This window comes from Pseudophryne corroboree, chromosome 8 (genome assembly GCF_028390025.1).
Source record: "Pseudophryne corroboree isolate aPseCor3 chromosome 8, aPseCor3.hap2, whole genome shotgun sequence".
In the NCBI taxonomy this organism is placed as follows: domain Eukaryota; kingdom Metazoa; phylum Chordata; class Amphibia; order Anura; family Myobatrachidae; genus Pseudophryne; species Pseudophryne corroboree.
Window position 1 is genome coordinate 164,506,871 of NC_086451.1, and position 22,765 is coordinate 164,529,635.

The following is a 22,765-nucleotide window of genomic DNA, read 5'->3' on the forward strand; positions in this document are numbered from 1 at the left end:
CCCAGTTTTGGATTACTTTAATTAACAAAAAAAAAATGCATATAGCAGAGGATAGTTTCAATCTGCCTACCGCTGGGTTATGGGCCCAGCATGCTTCCATTGCTGTACTCTGCTGCACATGTAAGTGCAAGAGATCCCGAAGCACTCACTCATCATGGGAAAGTACCAATGTGTTTCTTCGTTGGTTGATGGAAGAAACATTTTACAAAAACTCTCCAGATTATTGACTTTTTAAAGTTTTTCTAGGAAACGTTTTAGATGAATGCTTATTAGCCTTTGTCAGTATATACTTTTGCAAAGTGTCTTTGTGGCGCAATCAGTTAGTGTGCACGGCTAATAACCAAAAGGTTGGTGGTTCAATCCCACCCAGGGACGTAATTGACCTTGTTATCAGATTTTGGTGATCTTTAAGTAGACAAGTCAAAATTTCAAATCCCCTATTATGGTGTAGGGTACCTGGCCTTCTCTGATGTAATCAGAGTTAGATTTGATTCAGTGATTTTATAAAAACAGCTAGGAAGCACAATTTAGCAGTGGGTTGCAGAGAAAAAGAAATATGCTGGCAAAAAAAATCCAATTGAGTGATTAAACAGCTCTTCATTTTCTGGCTTTATTTTTATGCTAACAAATTTGTTCTCTGAAAAGTGTCCACAAAGCCAAGTCTCTGATTAACACCTTTGTAGGGATGGTTTTTCACCTATTACTAAATTAAACTTGCTTCATTGGAAAGGCAGCAAGATGCATCCTCATTTCAATGTCTACTGAAATAATACAGGTTGACACCAGGAAACATTAACGCCACTGCATCCTTGCTGCTTTCTCATGTAGAAGTCTGTTTAATGTGAAAACAAGGTGATATCTAATTAGCACACAGGTAAGGAATTAAGAAAATCTTTATTTAAGGGTGAAGATGTTTCTCACAAAATCGTTGCCCCAATGCATCATTGAAATTCAAGCTGGAAAGATGATTTTAATATATCACTTGTACATTTTGTATTGCTCTTCTGGTGACAATGTAGTTTGTTTTTGTCAATTACCCTTTTAATAATAGGGTAAAGAAAATTAAGTGGATTTTTTAAAGAAAACTATACTATCAATATACTATTAAAACAAATTAAAATGGTAAAAGTTATTGTACTTTAAGTAAAAATAAAAGAGCAAAAATATCAATCCCAGTTTTGATTACTTAAATTAACAAAAAAAAATGCATATAGCAAAGGATAGTTTCAATCTGCCTACCTCTGGGTTATGGGCCCAGCATGCTTCCATTGCAGTACTCTGCTGCACATGTAAGTGCAAGAGATCCTGAAGCACTCACTCATCATGGGAAAGTACCAATGTGTTTCTTCGTTGGTTGATGGAAGAAACATCTTACAAAAACTCTCCAGATTATTGACTTTTTAAAGTTTTTCTAGGAAACGTTCTAGATGTATGCTTATTAGCCTTTGTCAGTATGTAGTTTTTACAAAGTGTCTCTGTGGCGCAATCGGTTAGTGTGTCTGGCTACTAACCAAAAGGTTGGTGGTTTAATCCCACCCAGGGACGTAATTGACCTTGTTATCAGATTTTGGTGATCTTTAAGTAGACAAGTCAAAATTTCAAACCCCCTGTTATGGTGTAGGGTACCTGGCCTTCTCTGATGTAATCAGAGTTAGATTTGATTCAGTGATTTTATAAAAACAGATAGGAAGCACAATTTAGCAGTGGGTTGCAGAGAAAAAGAAATATGCTGGCAAAAAAAATCCAATTGAGTGATTAAACAGCTCTTCATTTTCTGGCTTTATTTTTATGCTAACAAATTTGTTCTCTGAAAAGTGTCCACAAAGCCAAGTCTCTGATTAACACCTTTGTAGGGATGGTTTTTCACCTATTACTAAATTAAACTTGCTTCATTGGAAAGGCAGCAAGATGCATCCTCATTTCAATTTCTACTGAAATAATACAGGTTGACACCAGGAAACATTAACGCCACTGCATCCTTGCTGCTTTCTCATGTGGAAGTCTGTTTAATGTGAAAACAAGGTGATATCTAATTAGCACACAGGTAAGGAATTAAGAAAATCTTTATTTAAGGGTGAAAATGTTCTCACAAAATCGTTGCCCCAATGCATCATTGAAATTCAAGCTGGAAAGATGATTTTAATATATCACTTGTACATTTTGTATTGCTCTTCTGGTGACAATGTAGTTTGTTTTTGTCAATTACCATTTTAATAATAGGGTAAAGAAAATTAAGTGGATTTTTAAAAGAAAACAATACTGTCAATATACTATTCAAACAAATTAAAATGGTAAAAGTTATTGTACTTCAAGTAAAAATAAAAGAGCAAAAATATCAATCCCAGTTTTGATTACTTAAATTAACAAAAAAAATGCATATAGCAAAGGATAGTTTCAATCTGCCTACCTCTGGGTTATGGGCCCAGCATGCTTCCATTGCAGTACTCTGCTGCACATGTAAGTGCAAGAGATCCTGAAGCACTCACTCATCATGGGAAAGTACCAATGTGTTTCTTCGTTGGTTGATGGAAGAAACATTTTACAAAAACTCTCCAGATTATTGACTTTTTAAAGTTTTTCTAGGAAACGTTCTAGATGTATGCTTATTAGCATTTGTCAGTATGTGGTTTTTGCAAAGTGTCTCTGTGGCGCAATCGGTTAGTGTGTCTGGCTACTAACCAAATGGTTGGTGGTTCAATCCCAACCAGGGACGTAATTGACCTTGTTATCAGATTTTGGTGATCTTTAAGTAGACAAGTCAAAATTTCAAACCCCCTGTTCTGGTGTAGGGTACCTGGCCTTCTCTGATGTAATCAGAGTTAGATTTGATTCATTGATTTTATAAAAACAGCTAGGAAGCACAATTTAGCAGTGGGTTGCAGAGAAAAAGAAATATGCTGGCAAAAAAATCCAATTGAGTGATTAAACAGCTATTCATTTTCTGGCTTTATTTTTATGCTAACAAATTTGTTCTCTGAAAAGTGTCCACAAAGCCAAGTCTCTGATTAACATCTTTGTAGGGATGGTTTTTCACCTATTACTAAATTAAACTTGCTTCATTGGAAAGGCAGCAAGATGCATCCTCATTTCAATGTCTACTGAAATAATACAGGTTGACACCAGGAAACATTAACGCCACTGCATCCTTGCTGCTTTCTCATGTAGAAGTCTGTTTAATGTGAAAACAAGGTGATATCTAATTAGCACACAGGTAAGGAATTAAGAAAATCTTTATTTAAGGGTGAAGATGTTTCTCACAAAATCGTTGCCCCAATGCATCATTGAAATTCAAGCTGGAAAGATGATTTTAATATATCACTTGTACATTTTGTATTGCTCTTCTGGTGACAATGTAGTTTGTTTTTGTCAATTACCCTTTTAATAATAGGGTAAAGAAAATTAAGTGGATTTTTTAAAGAAAACTATACTGTCAATATACTATTAAAACAAATTAAAATGGTAAAAGTTATTGTACTTTAAGTAAAAATAAAAGAGCAAAAATATCAATCCCAGTTTTGATTACTTAAATTAACAAAAAAAAATGCATATAGCAAAGGATAGTTTCAATCTGCCTACCTCTGGGTTATGGGCCCAGCATGCTTCCATTGCAGTACTCTGCTGCACATGTAAGTGCAAGAGATCCTGAAGCACTCACTCATCATGGGAAAGTACCAATGTGTTTCTTCGTTGGTTGATGGAAGAAACATCTTACAAAAACTCTCCAGATTATTGACTTTTTAAAGTTTTTCTAGGAAACGTTCTAGATGTATGCTTATTAGCCTTTGTCAGTATGTAATTTTTACAAAGTGTCTCTGTGGCGCAATCGGTTAGTGTGTCTGGCTACTAACCAAAAGGTTGGTGGTTCAATCCCATCCAGGGACGTAATTGACCTTGTTATCAGATTTTGGTGATCTTTAAGTAGACAAGTCAAAATTTCAAACCCCCTGTTATGGTGTAGGGTACCTGGCCTTCTCTGATGTAATCAGAGTTAGATTTGATTCAGTGATTTTATAAAAACAGATAGGAAGCACAATTTAGCAGTGGGTTGCAGAGAAAAAGAAATATGCTGGCAAAAAAAAATCCAATTGAGTGATTAAACAGCTCTTCATTTTCTGGCTTTATTTTTATGCTAACAAATTTGTTCTCTGAAAAGTGTCCACAAAGCCAAGTCTCTGATTAACACCTTAGTAGGGATGGTTTTTCACCTATTACTAAATTAAACTTGCTTCATTGGAAAGGCAGCAAGATGCATCCTCATTTCAATTTCTACTGAAATAATACAGGTTGACACCAGGAAACATTAACGCCACTGCATCCTTGCTGCTTTCTCATGTGGAAGTCTGTTTAATGTGAAAACAAGGTGATATCTAATTAGCACACAGGTAAGGAATTAAGAAAATCTTTATTTAAGGGTGAAGATGTTTCTCACAAAATCGTTGCCCCAATGCATCATTGAAATTCAAGCTGGAAAGATGATTTTAATATATCACTTGTACATTTTGTATTGCTCTTCTGGTGACAATGTAGTTTGTTTTTGTCAATTACCCTTTTAATAATAGGGTAAAGAAAATTAAGTGGATTTTTTAAAGAAAACTATACTGTCAATATACTATTCAAACAAATTAAAATGGTAAAAGTTATTGTACTTCAAGTAAAAATAAAAGAGCAAAAATATCAATCCCAGTTTTGATTACTTAAATTAACAAAAAAAATGCATATAGCAAAGGATAGTTTCAATCTGCCTACCGCTGGGTTATGGGCCCAGCATGCTTCCATTGCTGTACTCTGCTGCACATGTAAGTGCAAGAGATCCTGAAGCACTCAGTCATCATGGGAAAGTACCAATGTGTTTCTTCGTTGGTTGATGGAAGAAACATCTTACAAAAACTCTCCAGATTATTGACTTTTTAAAGTTTTTCAAGGAAACGTTTTAGATGAATGCTTATTAGCCTTTGTCAGTATGGACTTTTGCAAAGTGTCTCTGTGGCGCAATCAGTTAGTGTGTATGGCTATTAACCAAAAGGTTGGTGGTTCAATCCCACCCAGGGACGTAGTTGACCTTGTTATCAGATTTTGGTGATCTTTAAGTAGACAAGTCAAAATTTCAAACCCCCTCTTATGGTGTAGGGTACCTGGCCTTCTCTGATGTAATCAGAGTTAGATTTGATTCAGTGATTTTATAAAAACAGCTAGGAAGCACAATTTAGCAGTGGGTTGCAGAGAAAAAGAAATATGATGGCAAAAAAATCCAATTGAGTGATTAAACAGCTCTTCATTTTCTGGCTTTATTTTTATGCTAACAAATTTGTTCTCTGAAAAGTTTCCACAAAGCCAAGTCTCTGATTAACACCTTTGTAAGGATGGTTTTTCACCTATTACTAAATTAAACTTGCTTCATTGGAAAGGCAGCAAGATGCATCCTCATTTCAATGTCTACTGAAATAATACAGGTTGACACCAGGAAACATTAACGACACTGCATCCTTGCTGCTTTCTCATGTGGAAGTCTGTTTAATGTGAAAACAAGGTGATATCTAATTAGCACACAGGTAAGGAATTAAGAAAATCTGTATTTAAGGGTGAAGATGTTTCTCACAAAATTGTTGCCCCAATGCATCATTGAAATTCAAGCTGGAAAGATGATTTTAATATATCACTTGTACATTTTGTATTGCTCTTCTGGTGACAATGTAGTTTGTTTTTGTCAATTACCATTTTAATAATAGGGTAAAGAAAATTAAGTGGATTTTTAAAAGAAAACAATACTTTCAATATACTATTAAAACAAATTAAAATGGTAAAAGTTATTGTACTTTAATGAAAAATAAAAGAGCAAAAATATCAATCCCAGTTTTGGATTACTTTAATTACCAAAAAAAATGCATATAGCAGAGGATAGTTTTAATCTGCCTACCTCTGGGTTATGGGCCCAGCATGCTTCCATTGCAGTACTCTGCTGCACATGTAAGTGCAAGAGATCCTGAAGCACTCACTCATCATGGGAAAGTACCAATGTGTTTCTTCGTTGGTGGATGGAAGAAACATCTTACAAAAACTCTCCAGATTATTGACTTTTTAAAGTTTTTCTAGGAAACGTTTTAGATGAATGCTTATTAGCCTTTGTCAGTATGTACTTTTGCAAAGTGTCTCTGTGGCGCAATCAGTTAGTGTGTATGGCTATAAACCAAAAGGTTGGTGGTTCAATCCCACCCAGGGGCGTAATTGACCTTGTTATCAGATTTTGGTGATCTTTAAGTAGACAAGTCAAAATTTCAAGCCCCCTGTTCTGGTGTAGGGTACCTGGCCTTCTCTGATGTAGTTAGATTTGATTCATTGATTTTATAAAAACAGCTAGGAAGCACAATTTAGCAGTGGGTTGCAGAGAAAAAGAAATATGCTGGCAAAAAAAATCCAATTGAGTGATTAAACAGCTCTTCATTTTCTGGCTTTATTTTTATGCTAACAAATTTGTTCTCTGAAAAGTGTCCACAAAGCCAAGTCTCTAACACCTTTGTAAGGATGGTTTTTAACCTATTACTAAATTAAACTTGCTTCATTGGAAAGGCAGCAAGATGCATCCTCATTTCAATTTCTACTGAAATAATACAGGTTGACACCAGGAAACATTAACGCCACTGCATCCTTGCTGCTTTCTCATGTGGAAGTCTGTTTAATGTGAAAACAAGGTGATATCTAATTAGCACACAGGTAAGGAATTAAGAAAATCTTTATTTAAGGGTGAAAATGTTTCTCACAAAATCGTTGCCCCAATGCATCATTGAAATTCAAGCTGGAAAGATGATTTTAATATATCACTTGTACATTTTGTATTGCTCTTCTGGTGACAATGTAGTTTGTTTTTGTCAATTACCATTTTAATAATACGGTAAAGAAAATTAAGTGGATTTTTGAAAGAAAACAATACTGTCTATATACTATTAAAACAAATTAAAATGGTAAAAGTTATTGTACTGTAAGTAAAAATAAAAGAGCCAACATATCAATCCCAGTTTTGGATTACTTTAATTAACAAAAAAAATGCATATAGCAAAGGATAGTTTCAATCTGCCTACCTCTGGGTTATGTGCCCAGCATGCTTCCATTGCTGTACTCTGCTGCACATGTAAGTGCAATAGATCCTGAAGCACTCACTCATCATGGGAAAGTACCAATGTGTGTCTTCATTGGTTGATGGAAGAAACATCTTACAAAAACTCTCCAGATTATTGACTTTTTAAAGTTTTTCTAGGAAACGTTCTAGATGTATGCTTATTAGACTTTGTCAGTATGTACTTTTTGCAAAGTGTCTCTGTGGCACAATCGGTTAGTGTGTCCGGCTACTAACCAAAAGGTTAGTGGTTCAATCCCAACCAGGGACGTAATTGACCTTGTTATCAGATTTTGGTGATCTTTAAGTAGACAAGTCAAAATTTCAAACCCCCTGTTATGGTGTAGGGTACCTGGCCTTCTCTGGTGTAATCAGAGTTAGATTTGATTCAGTGATTTTATAAAAACAGCTAGGAAGCACAATTTAGCAGTGGGTTGCAGAGAAAAAGAAATATGCTGGCAAAAAAAAATCCAATTGAGTGATTAAACAGCTCTTAATTTTCTAGCTTTATTTTTATGCTAACAAATTTGTTCTCTGAAAAGTGTCCACAAAGCCAAGTCTCTGATTAACACCTTTGTAAGGATGGTTTTTAACCTATTACTAAATTAAACTTGCTTCATTGGAAAGGCAGCAAGATGCATCCTCATTTCAATGTCTACTGAAATAATACAGGTTGACACCAGGAAACATTAACGCCACTGCATCCTTGCTGCTTTCTCATGTGGAAGTCTGTTTAATGTGAAAACAAGGTGATATCTAATTAGCACACAGGTAAGGAATTAAGAAAATCTTTATTTAAGGGTGAAAATGTTTCTCACAAAATCGTTGCCCCAATGCATCATTGAAATTCAAGCTGGAAAGATGATTTTAATATATCACTTGTACATTTTGTATTGCTCTTCTGGTGACAATGTAGTTTGTTTTTGTCAATTACCATTTTAATAATAGGGTAAAGAAAATTAAGTGGATTTTTGAAAGAAAACTATACTGTCAATATACTATTAAAACAAATTAAAATGGTAAAAGATATTGTACTTTAAGTAAAAATAAAAGAGCAAAAATATCAATCCCAGTTTTGATTACTTAAATTAACAAAAAAAAATGCATATAGCAAAGGATAGTTTCAATCTGCCTACCTCTGGGTTATGGGCCCAGCATGCTTCCATTGCAGTACTCTGCTGCACATGTAAGTGCAAGAGATCCTGAAGCACTCACTCATCATGGGAAAGTACCAATGTGTTTCTTCGTTGGTTGATGGAAGAAACATCTTACAAAAACTCTCCAGATTATTGACTTTTTAAAGTTTTTCTAGGAAACGTTCTAGATGTATGCTTATTAGCCTTTGTCAGTATGTACTTTTTGCAAAGTGTCTCTGTGGCGCAATCGGTTAGTGTGTCTGGCTACTAACCAAATGGTTGGTGGTTCAATCACACCCAGGGACGTAATTGACCTTGTTATCAGATTTTGGTGATCTTTAAGTAGACAAGTCAAAATTTCAAACCCCCTTTTCTGGTGTAGGGTACCTCGCCTGCTCTGATGTAATCAGAGTTAGATTTGATTCATTGATTTTATAAAAACAGCTAGGAAGCACAATTTAGCAGTGGGTTGCAGAGAAAAAGAAATATGCTGGCAAAAAAAATCCAATTGAGTGATTAAACAGCTCTTCATTTTCTGGCTTTATTTTTATGCTAACAAATTTGTTCTCTGAAAAGTGTCCACAAAGCCAAGTCTCTGATTAACACCTTTGTAGGGATGGTTTTTCACCTATTACTAAATTAAACTTGCTTCATTGGAAAGGCAGCAAGATGCATCCTCATTTCAATGTCTACTGAAATAATACAGGTTGACACCAGGAAACATTAACGCCACTGCATCCTTGCTGCTTTCTCATGTAGAAGTCTGTTTAATGTGAAAACAAGGTGATATCTAATTAGCACACAGGTAAGGAATTAAGAAAATCTTTATTTAAGGGTGAAGATGTTTCTCACAAAATCGTTGCCCCAATGCATCATTGAAATTCAAGCTGGAAAGATGATTTTAATATATCACTTGTACATTTTGTATTGCTCTTCTGGTGACAATGTAGTTTGTTTTTGTCAATTACCCTTTTAATAATAGGGTAAAGAAAATTAAGTGGATTTTTTAAAGAAAACTATACTGTCAATATACTATTAAAACAAATTAAAATGGTAAAAGTTATTGTACTTTAAGTAAAAATAAAAGAGCAAAAATATCAATCCCAGTTTTGATTACTTAAATTAACAAAAAAAAATGCATATAGCAAAGGATAGTTTCAATCTGCCTACCTCTGGGTTATGGGCCCAGCATGCTTCCATTGCAGTACTCTGCTGTACATGTAAGTGCAAGAGATCCTGAAGCACTCACTCATCATGGGAAAGTACCAATGTGTTTCTTCGTTGGTTGATGGAAGAAACATCTTACAAAAACTCTCCAGATTATTGACTTTTTAAAGTTTTTCTAGGAAACGTTCTAGATGTATGCTTATTAGCCTTTGTCAGTATGTTAATTTTGCAAAGTGTCTCTGTGGCGCAATCGGTTAGTGTGTCTGGCTACTAACCAAAAGGTTGGTGGTTTAATCCCACCCAGGGACGTAATTGACCTTGTTATCAGATTTTGGTGATCTTTAAGTAGACAAGTCAAAATTTCAAACCCCCTGTTATGGTGTAGGGTACCTGGCCTTCTCTGATGTAATCAGAGTTAGATTTGATTCAGTGATTTTATAAAAACAGATAGGAAGCACAATTTAGCAGTGGGTTGCAGAGAAAAAGAAATATGCTGGCAAAAAAATCCAATTGAGTGATTAAACAGCTCTTCATTTTCTGGCTTTATTTTTATGCTAACAAATTTGTTCTCTGAAAAGTGTCCACAAAGCCAAGTCTCTGATTAACACCTTTGTAGGGATGGTTTTTCACCTATTACTAAATTAAACTTGCTTCATTGGAAAGGCAGCAAGATGCATCCTCATTTCAATTTCTACTGAAATAATACAGGTTGACACCAGGAAACATTAACGCCACTGCATCCTTGCTGCTTTCTCATGTGGAAGTCTGTTTAATGTGAAAACAAGGTGATATCTAATTAGCACACAGGTAAGGAATTAAGAAAATCTTTATTTAAGGGTGAAAATGTTTCTCACAAAATCGTTGCCCCAATGCATCATTGAAATTCAAGCTGGAAAGATGATTTTAATATATCACTTGTACATTTTGTATTGCTCTTCTGGTGACAATGTAGTTTGTTTTTGTCAATTACCATTTTAATAATAGGGTAAAGAAAATTAAGTGGATTTTTAAAAGAAAACAATACTTTCAATATACTATTAAAACAAATTAAAATGGTAAAAGTTATTGTACTTTAATGAAAAATAAATGAGCAAAAATATCAATCCCAGTTTTGGATTACTTTAATTAACAAAAAAAATGCATATAGCAGAGGATAGTTTTAATCTGCCTACCTCTGGGTTATGGGCCCAGCATGCTTCCATTGCAGTACTCTGCTGTACATGTAAGTGCAAGAGATCCTGAAGCACTCAGTCATCATGGGAAAGTACCAATGTGTTTCTTCGTTGGTGGATGGAAGAAACATCTTACAAAAACTCTCCAGATTATTGACTTTTTAAAGTTTTTCTAGGAAACGTTCTAGATGTATGTTTATTAGCCTTTGTCAGTATGTGCTTTTTGCAAAGTGTCTCTGTGGCGCAATCGGTAAGTGTGTCCGGCTACTAACCAAATGGTTGGTGGTTCAATCCCAACCAGGGACGTAATTGACCTTGTTATCAGATTTTGGTGATCTTTAAGTAGACAAGTCAAAATTTCAAACCCCCTGTTCTGGTGTAGGGTACCTGGCCTTCTCTGATGTAATCAGAGTTAGATTTGATTCAGTGATTTTATAAAAACAGCTAGGAAGCACAATTTAGCAGTGGGTTGCAGAGAAAAAGAAATATGCTGGCAAAAAAAATCCAATTGAGTGATTAAACAGCTCTTCATTTTCTGCCTTTATTTTTATGCTAACAAATTTGTTCTCTGAAAAGTGTCCACAAAGCCAAGTCTCTGATTAACACCTTTGTAGGGATGGTTTTTCACCTATTACTGAATTAAACTTGCTTCATTGGAAAGGCAGCAAGATGCATCCTTATTTCAATGTCTACTGAAATAATACAGGTTGACACCAGGAAACATTAACGCCACTGCATCCTTGCTGCTTTCTCATGTAGAAGTCTGTTTAATGTGAAAACAAGGTGATATCTAATTAGCACACAGGTAAGGAATTAAGAAAATCTTTATTTAAGGGTGAAGATGTTTCTCACAAAATCGTTGCCCCAATGCATCATTGAAATTCAAGCTGGAAAGATGATTTTAATATATCACTTGTACATTTTGTATTGCTCTTCTGGTGACAATGTAGTTTGTTTTTGTCAATTACCCTTTTAATAATAGGGTAAAGAAAATTAAGTGGATTTTTTAAAGAAAACTATACTGTCAATATACTATTCAAACAAATTAAAATGGTAAAAGTTATTGTACTTCAAGTAAAAATAAAAGAGCAAAAATATCAATCCCAGTTTTGATTACTTAAATTAACAAAAAAAATGCATATAGCAAAGGATAGTTTCAATCTGCCTACCTCTGGGTTATGGGCCCAGCATGCTTCCATTGCAGTACTCTGCTGCACATGTAAGTGCAAGAGATCCTGAAGCACTCACTCATCATGGGAAAGTACCAATGTGTTTCTTCGTTGGTTGATGGAAGAAACATTTTACAAAAACTCTCCAGATTATTGACTTTTTAAAGTTTTTCTAGGAAACGTTCTAGATGTATGCTTATTAGCATTTGTCAGTATGTGGTTTTTGCAAAGTGTCTCTGTGGCGCAATCGGTTAGTGTGTCTGGCTACTAAACAAATGGTTGGTGGTTCAATCCCAACCAGGGACGTAATTGACCTTGTTATCAGATTTTGGTGATCTTTAAGTAGACAAGTCAAAATTTCAAACCCCCTGTTCTGGTGTAGGGTACCTGGCCTTCTCTGATGTAATCAGAGTTAGATTTGATTCATTGATTTTATAAAAACAGCTAGGAAGCACAATTTAGCAGTGGGTTGCAGAGAAAAAGAAATATGCTGGCAAAAAAAATCCAATTGAGTGATTAAACAGCTATTCGTTTTCTGGCTTTATTTTTATGCTAACAAATTTGTTCTCTGAAAAGTGTCCACAAAGCCAAGTCTCTGATTAACATCTTTGTAGGGATGGTTTTTCACCTATTACTAAATTAAACTTGCTTCATTGGAAAGGCAGCAAGATGCATCCTCATTTCAATGTCTACTGAAATAATACAGGTTGACACCAGGAAACATTAACGCCACTGCATCCTTGCTGCTTTCTCATGTAGAAGTCTGTTTAATGTGAAAACAAGGTGATATCTAATTAGCACACAGGTAAGGAATTAAGAAAATCTTTATTTAAGGGTGAAGATGTTTCTCACAAAATCGTTGCCCCAATGCATCATTGAAATTCAAGCTGGAAAGATGATTTTAATATATCACTTGTACATTTTGTATTGCTCTTCTGGTGACAATGTAGTTTGTTTTTGTCAATTACCCTTTTAATAATAGGGTAAAGAAAATTAAGTGGATTTTTTAAAGAAAACTATACTGTCAATATACTATTAAAACAAATTAAAATGGTAAAAGTTATTGTACTTTAAGTAAAAATAAAAGAGCAAAAATATCAATCCCAGTTTTGATTACTTAAATTAACAAAAAAAAATGCATATAGCAAAGGATAGTTTCAATCTGCCTACCTCTGGGTTATGGGCCCAGCATGCTTCCATTGCAGTACTCTGCTGCACATGTAAGTGCAAGAGATCCTGAAGCACTCACTCATCATGGGAAAGTACCAATGTGTTTCTTCGTTGGTTGATGGAAGAAACATCTTACAAAAACTCTCCAGATTATTGACTTTTTAAAGTTTTTCAAGGAAACGTTTTAGATGAATGCTTATTAGCCTTTGTCAGTATGGACTTTTGCAAAGTGTCTCTGTGGCGCAATCAGTTAGTGTGTATGGCTATTAACCAAAAGGTTGGTGGTTCAATCCCACCCAGGGACGTAATTGACCTTGTTATCAGATTTTGGTGATCTTTAAGTAGACAAGTCAAAATTTCAAACCCCCTCTTATGGTGTAGGGTACCTGGCCTTCTCTGATGTAATCAGAGTTAGATTTGATTCAGTGATTTTATAAAAACAGCTAGGAAGCACAATTTAGCAGTGGGTTGCAGAGAAAAAGAAATATGATGGCAAAAAAATCCAATTGAGTGATTAAACAGCTCTTCATTTTCTGGCTTTATTTTTATGCTAACAAATTTGTTCTCTGAAAAGTTTCCACAAAGCCAAGTCTCTGATTAACACCTTTGTAAGGATGGTTTTTCACCTATTACTAAATTAAACTTGCTTCATTGGAAAGGCAGCAAGATGCATCCTCATTTCAATGTCTACTGAAATAATACAGGTTGACACCAGGAAACATTAACGCCACTGCATCCTTGCTGCTTTCTCATGTGGAAGTCTGTTTAATGTGAAAACAAGGTGATATCTAATTAGCACACAGGTAAGGAATTAAGAAAATCTTTAATTAAGGGTGAAAATGTTTCTCACAAAATCGTTGCCCCAATGCATCATTGAAATTCAAGCTGGAAAGATGATTTTAATATATCACTTGTACATTTTGTATTGCTCTTCTGGTGACAATGTAGTTTGTTTTTGTCAATTACCATTTTAATAATAGGGTAAAGAAAATTAAGTGGATTTTTAAAAGAAAACAATACTTTCAATATACTATTAAAACAAATTAAAATGGTAAAAGTTATTGTACTTTAATGAAAAATAAAAGAGCAAAAATATCAATCCCAGTTTTGGATTACTTTAATTACCAAAAAAAATGCATATAGCAGAGGATAGTTTTAATCTGCCTACCTCTGGGTTATGGGCCCAGCATGCTTCCATTGCAGTACTCTGCTGCACATGTAAGTGCAAGAGATCCTGAAGCACTCACTCATCATGGGAAAGTACCAATGTGTTTCTTCGTTGGTGGATGGAAGAAACATCTTACAAAAACTCTCCAGATTATTGACTTTTTAAAGTTTTTCTAGGAAACGTTTTAGATGAATGCTTATTAGCCTTTGTCAGTATGTACTTTTGCAAAGTGTCTCTGTGGCGCAATCAGTTAGTGTGTATGGCTATAAACCAAAAGGTTGGTGGTTCAATCCCACCCAGGGGCGTAATTGACCTTGTTATCAGATTTTGGTGATCTTTAAGTAGACAAGTCAAAATTTCAAGCCCCCTGTTCTGGTGTAGGGTACCTGGCCTTCTCTGATGTAGTTAGATTTGATTCATTGATTTTATAAAAACAGCTAGGAAGCACAATTTAGCAGTGGGTTGCAGAGAAAAAGAAATATGCTGGCAAAAAAAATCCAATTGAGTGATTAAACAGCTCTTCATTTTCTGGCTTTATTTTTATGCTAACAAATTTGTTCTCTGAAAAGTGTCCACAAAGCCAAGTCTCTGATTAACACCTTTGTAAGGATGGTTTTTAACCTATTACTAAATTAAACTTGCTTCATTGGAAAGGCAGCAAGATGCATCCTCATTTCAATTTCTACTGAAATAATACAGGTTGACACCAGGAAACATTAACGCCACTGCATCCTTGCTGCTTTCTCATGTGGAAGTCTGTTTAATGTGAAAACAAGGTGATATCTAATTAGCACACAGGTAAGGAATTAAGAAAATCTTTATTTAAGGGTGAAAATGTTTCTCACAAAATCGTTGCCCCAATGCATCATTGAAATTCAAGCTGGAAAGATGATTTTAATATATCACTTGTACATTTTGTATTGCTCTTCTGGTGACAATGTAGTTTGTTTTTGTCAATTACCATTTTAATAATACGGTAAAGAAAATTAAGTGGATTTTTGAAAGAAAACAATACTGTCTATATACTATTAAAACAAATTAAAATGGTAAAAGTTATTGTACTGTAAGTAAAAATAAAAGAGCCAACATATCAATCCCAGTTTTGCATTACTTTAATTAACAAAAAAAATGCATATAGCAGAGGCTAGTTTCAATCTGCCTACCTCTGGGTTATGTGCCCAGCATGCTTCCATTGCTGTACTCTGCTGCACATGTAAGTGCAATAGATCCTGAAGCCCTCACTCATCATGGGAAAGTACCAATGTGTGTCTTCATTGGTTGATGGAAGAAACATCTTACAAAAACTCTCCAGATTATTGACTTTTTAAAGTTTTTCTAGGAAACGTTCTAGATGTATGCTTATTAGACTTTGTCAGTATGTACTTTTTGCAAAGTGTCTCTGTGGCGCAATCGGTTAGTGTGTCCGGCTACTAACCAAAAGGTTAGTGGTTCAATCCCAACCAGGGACGTAATTGACCTTGTTATCAGATTTTGGTGATCTTTAAGTAGACAAGTCAAAATTTCAAACCCCCTGTTATGGTGTAGGGTACCTGGCCTTCTCTGGTGTAATCAGAGTTAGATTTGATTCAGTGATTTTATAAAAACAGCTAGGAAGCACAATTTAGCAGTGGGTTGCAGAGAAAAAGAAATATGCTGGCAAAAAAAATCCAATTGAGTGATTAAACAGCTCTTCATTTTCTGGCTTTATTTTTATGCTAACAAATTTGTTCTTTGAAAAGTGTCCACAAAGCCAAGTCTCTGATTAACACCTTTGTAGGGATGGTTTTTCACCTATTACTAAATTAAACTTGCTTCATTGGAAAGGCAGCAAGATGCATCCTCATTTCAATGTCTACTGAAATAATACAGGTTAACACCAGGAAACATTAACGCCACTGTATCCTTGCTGCTTTCTCATGTGGAAGTCTGTTTAATGTGAAAACAAGGTGATATCTAATTAGCACACAGGTAAGGAATTAAGAAAATCTTTATTTAAGGGTGAAGATGTTTCTCACAAAATCGTTGCCCCAATGCATCATTGAAATTCAAGCTGGAAAGATGATTTTAATATATCACTTGTACATTTTGTATTGCTCTTCTGGTGACAATGTAGTTTGTTTTTGTCAATTACCCTTTTAATAATAGGGTAAAGAAAATTAAGTGGATTTTTTAAAGAAAACTATACTGTCAATATACTATTCAAACAAATTAAAATGGTAAAAGTTATTGTACTTCAAGTAAAAATAAAAGAGCCAAAATATCAATCCCAGTTTTGGATTACTTTAATTAACAAAAAAAATGCATATAGCAGAGGATAGTTTCAATCTGCCTACCGCTGGGTTATGGGCCCAGCATGCTTCCATTGCTGTACTCTGCTGCACATGTAAGTGCAAGAGATCCTGAAGCACTCACTCATCATTGGAAAGTACCAATGTGTTTCTTCGTTGGTTGATGGAAGAAACATCTTACAAAAACTCTCCAGATTATTGACTTTTTAAAGTTTTTCTAGGAAACGTTTTAGATGAATGCTTATTAGCCTTTGTCAGTAAGGACTTTTGCAAAGTGTCTCTGTGGCGCAATCAGTTAGTGTGCATGGCTATTAACCAAAAGGTTGGTGGTTCAAACACACCCAGGGACGTAATTGACCTTGTTATCAGATTTTGGTGATCTTTAAGTAGACAAGTCAAAATTTCAAACCCCCTGTTCTGGTGTAGGGTACCTGGCCTTCAATGATGTAATCAGAGTTAGATTTGATTCAGTGATTTTATAAAAACAGCTAGGAAGCACAATTTAGCAGTGGGTTGCAGAGAAAAAGAAATATGCTGGCAAAAAAAAATCCAATTGAGTGATTAAACAGCTCTTAATTTTCTAGCTTTATTTTTATGCTAACAAATTTGTTCTCTGAAAAGTGTCCACAAAGCCAAGTCTCTGATTAACACCTTTGTAAGGATGGTTTTTAACCTATTACTAAATTAAACTTGCTTCATTGGAAAGGCAGCAAGATGCATCCTCATTTCAATGTCTACTGAAATAATACAGGTTGACACCAGGAAACATTAACGCCACTGCATCCTTGCTGCTTTCTCATGTGGAAGTCTGTTTAATGTGAAAACAAGGTGATATCTAATTAGCACACAGGTAAGGAATTAAGAAAATCTTTATTTAAGGGTGAAAATGTTTCTCACAAAATCGTTGCCCCAATGCATCATTGAAATTCAAGCTGGAAAGATGATTTTAATATATCACTTGTACATTTTGTATTGCTCTTCTGGTGACAATGTAGTTTGTTTTTGTCAATTACCATTTTAATAATAGGGTAAAGAAAATTAAGTGGATTTTTGAAAGAAAACAATACTGTCAATATACTATTAAAACAAATTAAAATGGTAAAAGTTATTGTACTGTAAGTAAAAATAAAAGAGCCAACATATCAATCCCAGTTTTGGATTACTTTAATTAACAAAAAAAAATGCATATAGCAGAGGATAGTTTCAATCTGCCTACCTCTGGGTTATGTGCCCAGCATGCTTCCATTGCTGTACTCTGCGGCACATGTAAGTGCAATAGATCCTGAAGCACTCACTCATCATGAGAAAGTACCAATGTGTTTCTTCGTTGGTTGATGGAAGAAACATCTTACAAAAACTCTCCAGATTATTGAATTTTTAAAGTTTTTCTAGGAAACGTTTTAGATGAATGCTTATTAGCCTTTGTCAGTATGTACTTTTGCAAAGTGTCTCTGTGGCGCAATCAGTTAGTGTGTATGGCTATTAACCAAAAGGTTGGTGGTTCAATCCCACCCAGGGATGTAATTGACCTTGTTATCAGATTTTGGTGATCTTTAAGTAGACAAGTCAAAATTTCAAACCCCCTCTTATGGTGTAGGGTACCTGGCCTTCTCTGATGTAATCAGAGTTAGATTTGATTCAGTGATTTTATAAAAACAGCTAGGAAGCACAATTTAGCAGTGGGTTGCAGAGAAAAAGAAATATGCTGGCAAAAAAATCCAATTGAGTGATTAAACAGCTCTTCATTTTCTGGCTTTATTTTTACGCCACTGCATTTAATAATAGGGTAAAGAAAATCCACTTAATTTTCTTTACCCTATTATTAAAAGGGTAATTGACAAAAACAAACTACATTGTCACCAGAAGAGCAATACAAAATGTACAAGTGATATATTAAAATCATCTTTCCAGCTTGAATTTCAATGATGCATTGGGGCAACGATTTTGTGAGAAACATCTTCACCCTTAAATAAAGATTTTCTTAATTCCTTACCTGTGTGCTAATTAGATATCACCTTGTTTTCACATTAAACAGACTTCCACATGAGAAAGCAGCAAGGATGCATTGGCGTTAATGTTTCCTGGTGTCAACCTGTATTATTTCAGTAGACATTGAAATGAGGATGCATCTTGCTGCCTTTCCAATGAAGCAAGTTTAATTTAGTAATAGGTGAAAAACCATCCTTACAAAGGTGTTCATCAGAGACTTGGCTTTGTGGACACTTTTCAGAGAACAAATTTGTTAGCATAAAAATAAAGCCAGAAAATGAAGAGCTGTTTAATCACTCAATTGGATTTTTTTGCCAGCATATTTCTTTTTCTCTGCAACCCACTGCTAAATTGTGCTTCCTAGCTGTTTTTATAAAATCACTGAATCAAATCTAACTCTGATTACATCAGAGAAGGCCAGGTACCCTACAACATAACAGGGGGTTTGAAATTTTGACTTGTCTACTTAAAGATCACCAAAATCTGATAACAAGGTCAATTACGTCCCTGGGTGGGATTGAACCACCAACTTTTTGGTTAGTAGCCAGACACACTAACCGATTGCGCCACAGAGACACTTTGTAAAAAGTGCGTACTGACAAAGGCTAATAAGCATACATCTAGAACGTTTCCTAGAAAAACTTTAAAAAGTCAATAATCTGGAGAGTTTTTGTAAGATGTTTCTTCCATCAACCAACGAAGAAACACATTGGTACTTTCCCATGATGAGTGAGTGCTTCAGGATCTCTTGCACTTACATGTGCAGCAGAGTACTGCAATGGAAGCATGCTGGGCCCATAACCCAGAGGTAGGCAGATTGAAACTATCCTTTGCTATATGCATTTTTTTTGTTAATTTAAGTAATCAAAACTGGGATTGATATTTTTGCTCTTTTATTTTTACTTAAAGTACAATAACTTTTACCATTTTAATTTGTTTTAATAGTATATTGACAGTATAGTTTTCTTTAAAAAATCCACTTAATTTTCTTTACCCTATTATTAAAAGGGTAATTGACAAAAACAAACTACATTGTCACCAGAAGAGCAATACAAAATGTACAAGTGATATATTAAAATCATCTTTCCAGCTTGAATTTCAATGATGCATTGGGGCAACGATTTTGTGAGAAACATCTTCACCCTTAAATAAAGATTTTCTTAATTCCTTACCTGTGTGCTAATTAGATATCACCTTGTTTTCACATTAAACAGACTTCTACATGAGAAAGCAGCAAGGATGCAGTGGCGTTAATGTTTCCTGGTGTCAACCTGTATTATTTCAGTAGACATTGAAATGAGGATGCATCTTACTGCCTTTCCAATGAAGCAAGTTTAATTTAGTAATAGGTGAAAAACCATCCCTACAAAGGTGTTAATCAGAGACTTGGCTTTGTGGACACTTTTCAGAGAACAAATTTGTTAGCATAAAAATAAAGCCAGAAAATGAAGAGCTGTTTAATCACTCAATTGGATTTTTTTTGCCAGCATATTTCTTTTTCTCTGCAACCCACTGCTAAATTGTGCTTCCTAGCTGTTTTTATAAAATCACTGAATCAAATCTAACTCTGATTACATCAGAGAAGGCCAGGTACCCTACACCATAAGAGGGGGTTTGAAATGTTGACTTGTCTACTTAAAGATCACCAAAATCTGATAACAAGTTCAATTACGTCCCTGGGTGGGATTGAACCACCAACCTTTTGGTTAGTAGCCAGACACACTAACCGATTGCGCCACAGAGACACTTTGCAAAAAGTATATACTGACAAAGGCTAATAAGCATACATCTAGAACGTTTCCTAGAAAAACTTTAAAAAGTCAATAATCTGGAGAGTTTTTGTAAGATGTTTCTTCCATCAACCAACGAAGAAACACATTGGTACTTTCCCATGATGAGTGAGTGCTTCAGGATCTCTTGCACTTACATGTGCAGCAGAGTACTGCAATGGAAGCATGCTGGGCCCATAACCCAGAGGTAGGCAGATTGAAACTATCCTTTGCTATATGCATTTTTTTTTGTTAATTTAAGTAATCAAAACTGGGATTGATATTTTTGCTCTTTTATTTTTACTTAAAGTACAATAACTTTTACCATTTTAATTTGTTTTAATAGTATATTGACAGTATAGTTTTCTTTAAAAAATCCACTTAATTTTCTTTACCCTATTATTAAAAGGGTAATTGACAAAAACAAACTACATTGTCACCAGAAGAGCAATACAAAATGTACAAGTGATATATTAAAATCATCTTTCCAGCTTGAATTTCAATGATGCATTGGGGCAACGATTTTGTGAGAAACATCTTCACCCTTAAATAAAGATTTTCTTAATTCCTTACCTGTGTGCTAATTAGATATCACCTTGTTTTCACATTAAACAGACTTCTACATGAGAAAGCAGCAAGGATGCAGTGGCGTTAATGTTTCCTGGTGTCAACCTGTATTATTTCAGTAGACATTGAAATGAGGATGCATCTTACTGCCTTTCCAATGAAGCAAGTTTAATTTAGTAATAGGTGAAAAACCATCCCTACAAAGGTGTTAATCAGAGACTTGGCTTTGTGGACACTTTTCAGAGAACAAATTTGTTAGCATAAAAATAAAGCCAGAAAATGAAGAGCTGTTTAATCACTCAATTGGATTTTTTTTCCAGCATATTTCTTTTTCTCTGCAACCCACTGCTAAATTGTGCTTCCTATCTGTTTTTATAAAATCACTGAATCAAATCTAACTCTGATTACATCAGAGAAGGCCAGGTACCCTACAACATAACAGGGGGTTTGAAATTTTGACTTGTCTACTTAAAGATCACCAAAATCTGATAACAAGGTCAATTACGTCCCTGGGTGGGATTGAACCACCAACTTTTTGGTTAGTAGCCAGACACACTAACCGATTGCGCCACAGAGACACTTTGTAAAAAGTGCGTACTGACAAAGGCTAATAAGCATACATCTAGAACGTTTCCTAGAAAAACTTTAAAAAGTCAATAATCTGGAGAGTTTTTGTAAGATGTTTCTTCCATCAACCAACGAAGAAACACATTGGTACTTTCCCATGATGAGTGAGTGCTTCAGGATCTCTTGCACTTACATGTGCAGCAGAGTACTGCAATGGAAGCATGCTGGGCCCATAACCCAGAGGTAGGCAGATTGAAACTATCCTTTGCTATATGCATTTTTTTTGTTAATTTAAGTAATCAAAACTGGGATTGATATTTTTGCTCTTTTATTTTTACTTAAAGTACAATAACTTTTACCATTTTAATTTGTTTTAATAGTATATTGACAGTATAGTTTTCTTTAAAAAATCCACTTAATTTTCTTTACCCTATTATTAAAAGGGTAATTGACAAAAACAAACTACATTGTCACCAGAAGAGCAATACAAAATGTACAAGTGATATATTAAAATCATCTTTCCAGCTTGAATTTCAATGATGCATTGGGGCAACGATTTTGTGAGAAACATCTTCACCCTTAAATAAAGATTTTCTTAATTCCTTACCTGTGTGCTAATTAGATATCACCTTGTTTTCACATTAAACAGACTTCTACATGAGAAAGCAGCAAGGATGCAGTGGCGTTAATGTTTCCTGGTGTCAACCTGTATTATTTCAGTAGACATTGAAATGAGGATGCATCTTACTGCCTTTCCAATGAAGCAAGTTTAATTTAGTAATAGGTGAAAAACCATCCCTACAAAGGTGTTAATCAGAGACTTGGCTTTGTGGACACTTTTCAGAGAACAAATTTGTTAGCATAAAAATAAAGCCAGAAAATGAAGAGCTGTTTAATCACTCAATTGGATTTTTTTTGCCAGCATATTTCTTTTTCTCTGCAACCCACTGCTAAATTGTGCTTCCTAGCTGTTTTTATAAAATCACTGAATCAAATCTAACTCTGATTACATCAGAGAAGGCCAGGTACCCTACACCATAAGAGGGGGTTTGAAATGTTGACTTGTCTACTTAAAGATCACCAAAATCTGATAACAAGTTCAATTACGTCCCTGGGTGGGATTGAACCACCAACCTTTTGGTTAGTAGCCAGACACACTAACCGATTGCGCCACAGAGACACTTTGCAAAAAGTATATACTGACAAAGGCTAATAAGCATACATCTAGAACGTTTCCTAGAAAAACTTTAAAAAGTCAATAATCTGGAGAGTTTTTGTAAGATGTTTCTTCCATCAACCAACGAAGAAACACATTGGTACTTTCCCATGATGAGTGAGTGCTTCAGGATCTCTTGCACTTACATGTGCAGCAGAGTACTGCAATGGAAGCATGCTGGGCCCATAACCCAGAGGTAGGCAGATTGAAACTATCCTTTGCTATATGCATTTTTTTTTGTTAATTTAAGTAATCAAAACTGGGATTGATATTTTTGCT

General features: G+C 34.9%; 7 non-coding genes across 7 annotated transcripts; 3 read left to right on the top strand and 4 right to left on the bottom strand.

The window, feature by feature from the left end:
- Positions 1-1,471: 1,471 nt before the first annotated feature.
- On the top strand, positions 1,472-1,545 carry TRNAS-ACU (transfer RNA serine (anticodon ACU)). Its single transcript has one exon. It is a non-coding gene; the product is annotated as a tRNA-Ser (tRNA).
- Positions 1,546-3,808: 2,263 nt separating this feature from the next.
- On the top strand, positions 3,809-3,882 carry TRNAS-ACU (transfer RNA serine (anticodon ACU)). Its single transcript has one exon. It is a non-coding gene; the product is annotated as a tRNA-Ser (tRNA).
- A 5,764-nt stretch (positions 3,883-9,646) lies between these two features.
- TRNAS-ACU (transfer RNA serine (anticodon ACU)) lies at positions 9,647-9,720 on the top strand. Its single transcript has one exon. It is a non-coding gene; the product is annotated as a tRNA-Ser (tRNA).
- Positions 9,721-18,869: 9,149 nt separating this feature from the next.
- On the bottom strand, positions 18,870-18,943 carry TRNAS-ACU (transfer RNA serine (anticodon ACU)). Its single transcript has one exon. It is a non-coding gene; the product is annotated as a tRNA-Ser (tRNA).
- Positions 18,944-20,038: 1,095 nt separating this feature from the next.
- TRNAS-ACU (transfer RNA serine (anticodon ACU)) lies at positions 20,039-20,112 on the bottom strand. Its single transcript has one exon. It is a non-coding gene; the product is annotated as a tRNA-Ser (tRNA).
- Positions 20,113-21,207: 1,095 nt separating this feature from the next.
- TRNAS-ACU (transfer RNA serine (anticodon ACU)) lies at positions 21,208-21,281 on the bottom strand. The gene has a single exon. It is a non-coding gene; the product is annotated as a tRNA-Ser (tRNA).
- Positions 21,282-22,376: 1,095 nt separating this feature from the next.
- Positions 22,377-22,450, bottom strand: TRNAS-ACU (transfer RNA serine (anticodon ACU)). The gene has a single exon. It is a non-coding gene; the product is annotated as a tRNA-Ser (tRNA).
- Positions 22,451-22,765: the final 315 nt, after the last annotated feature.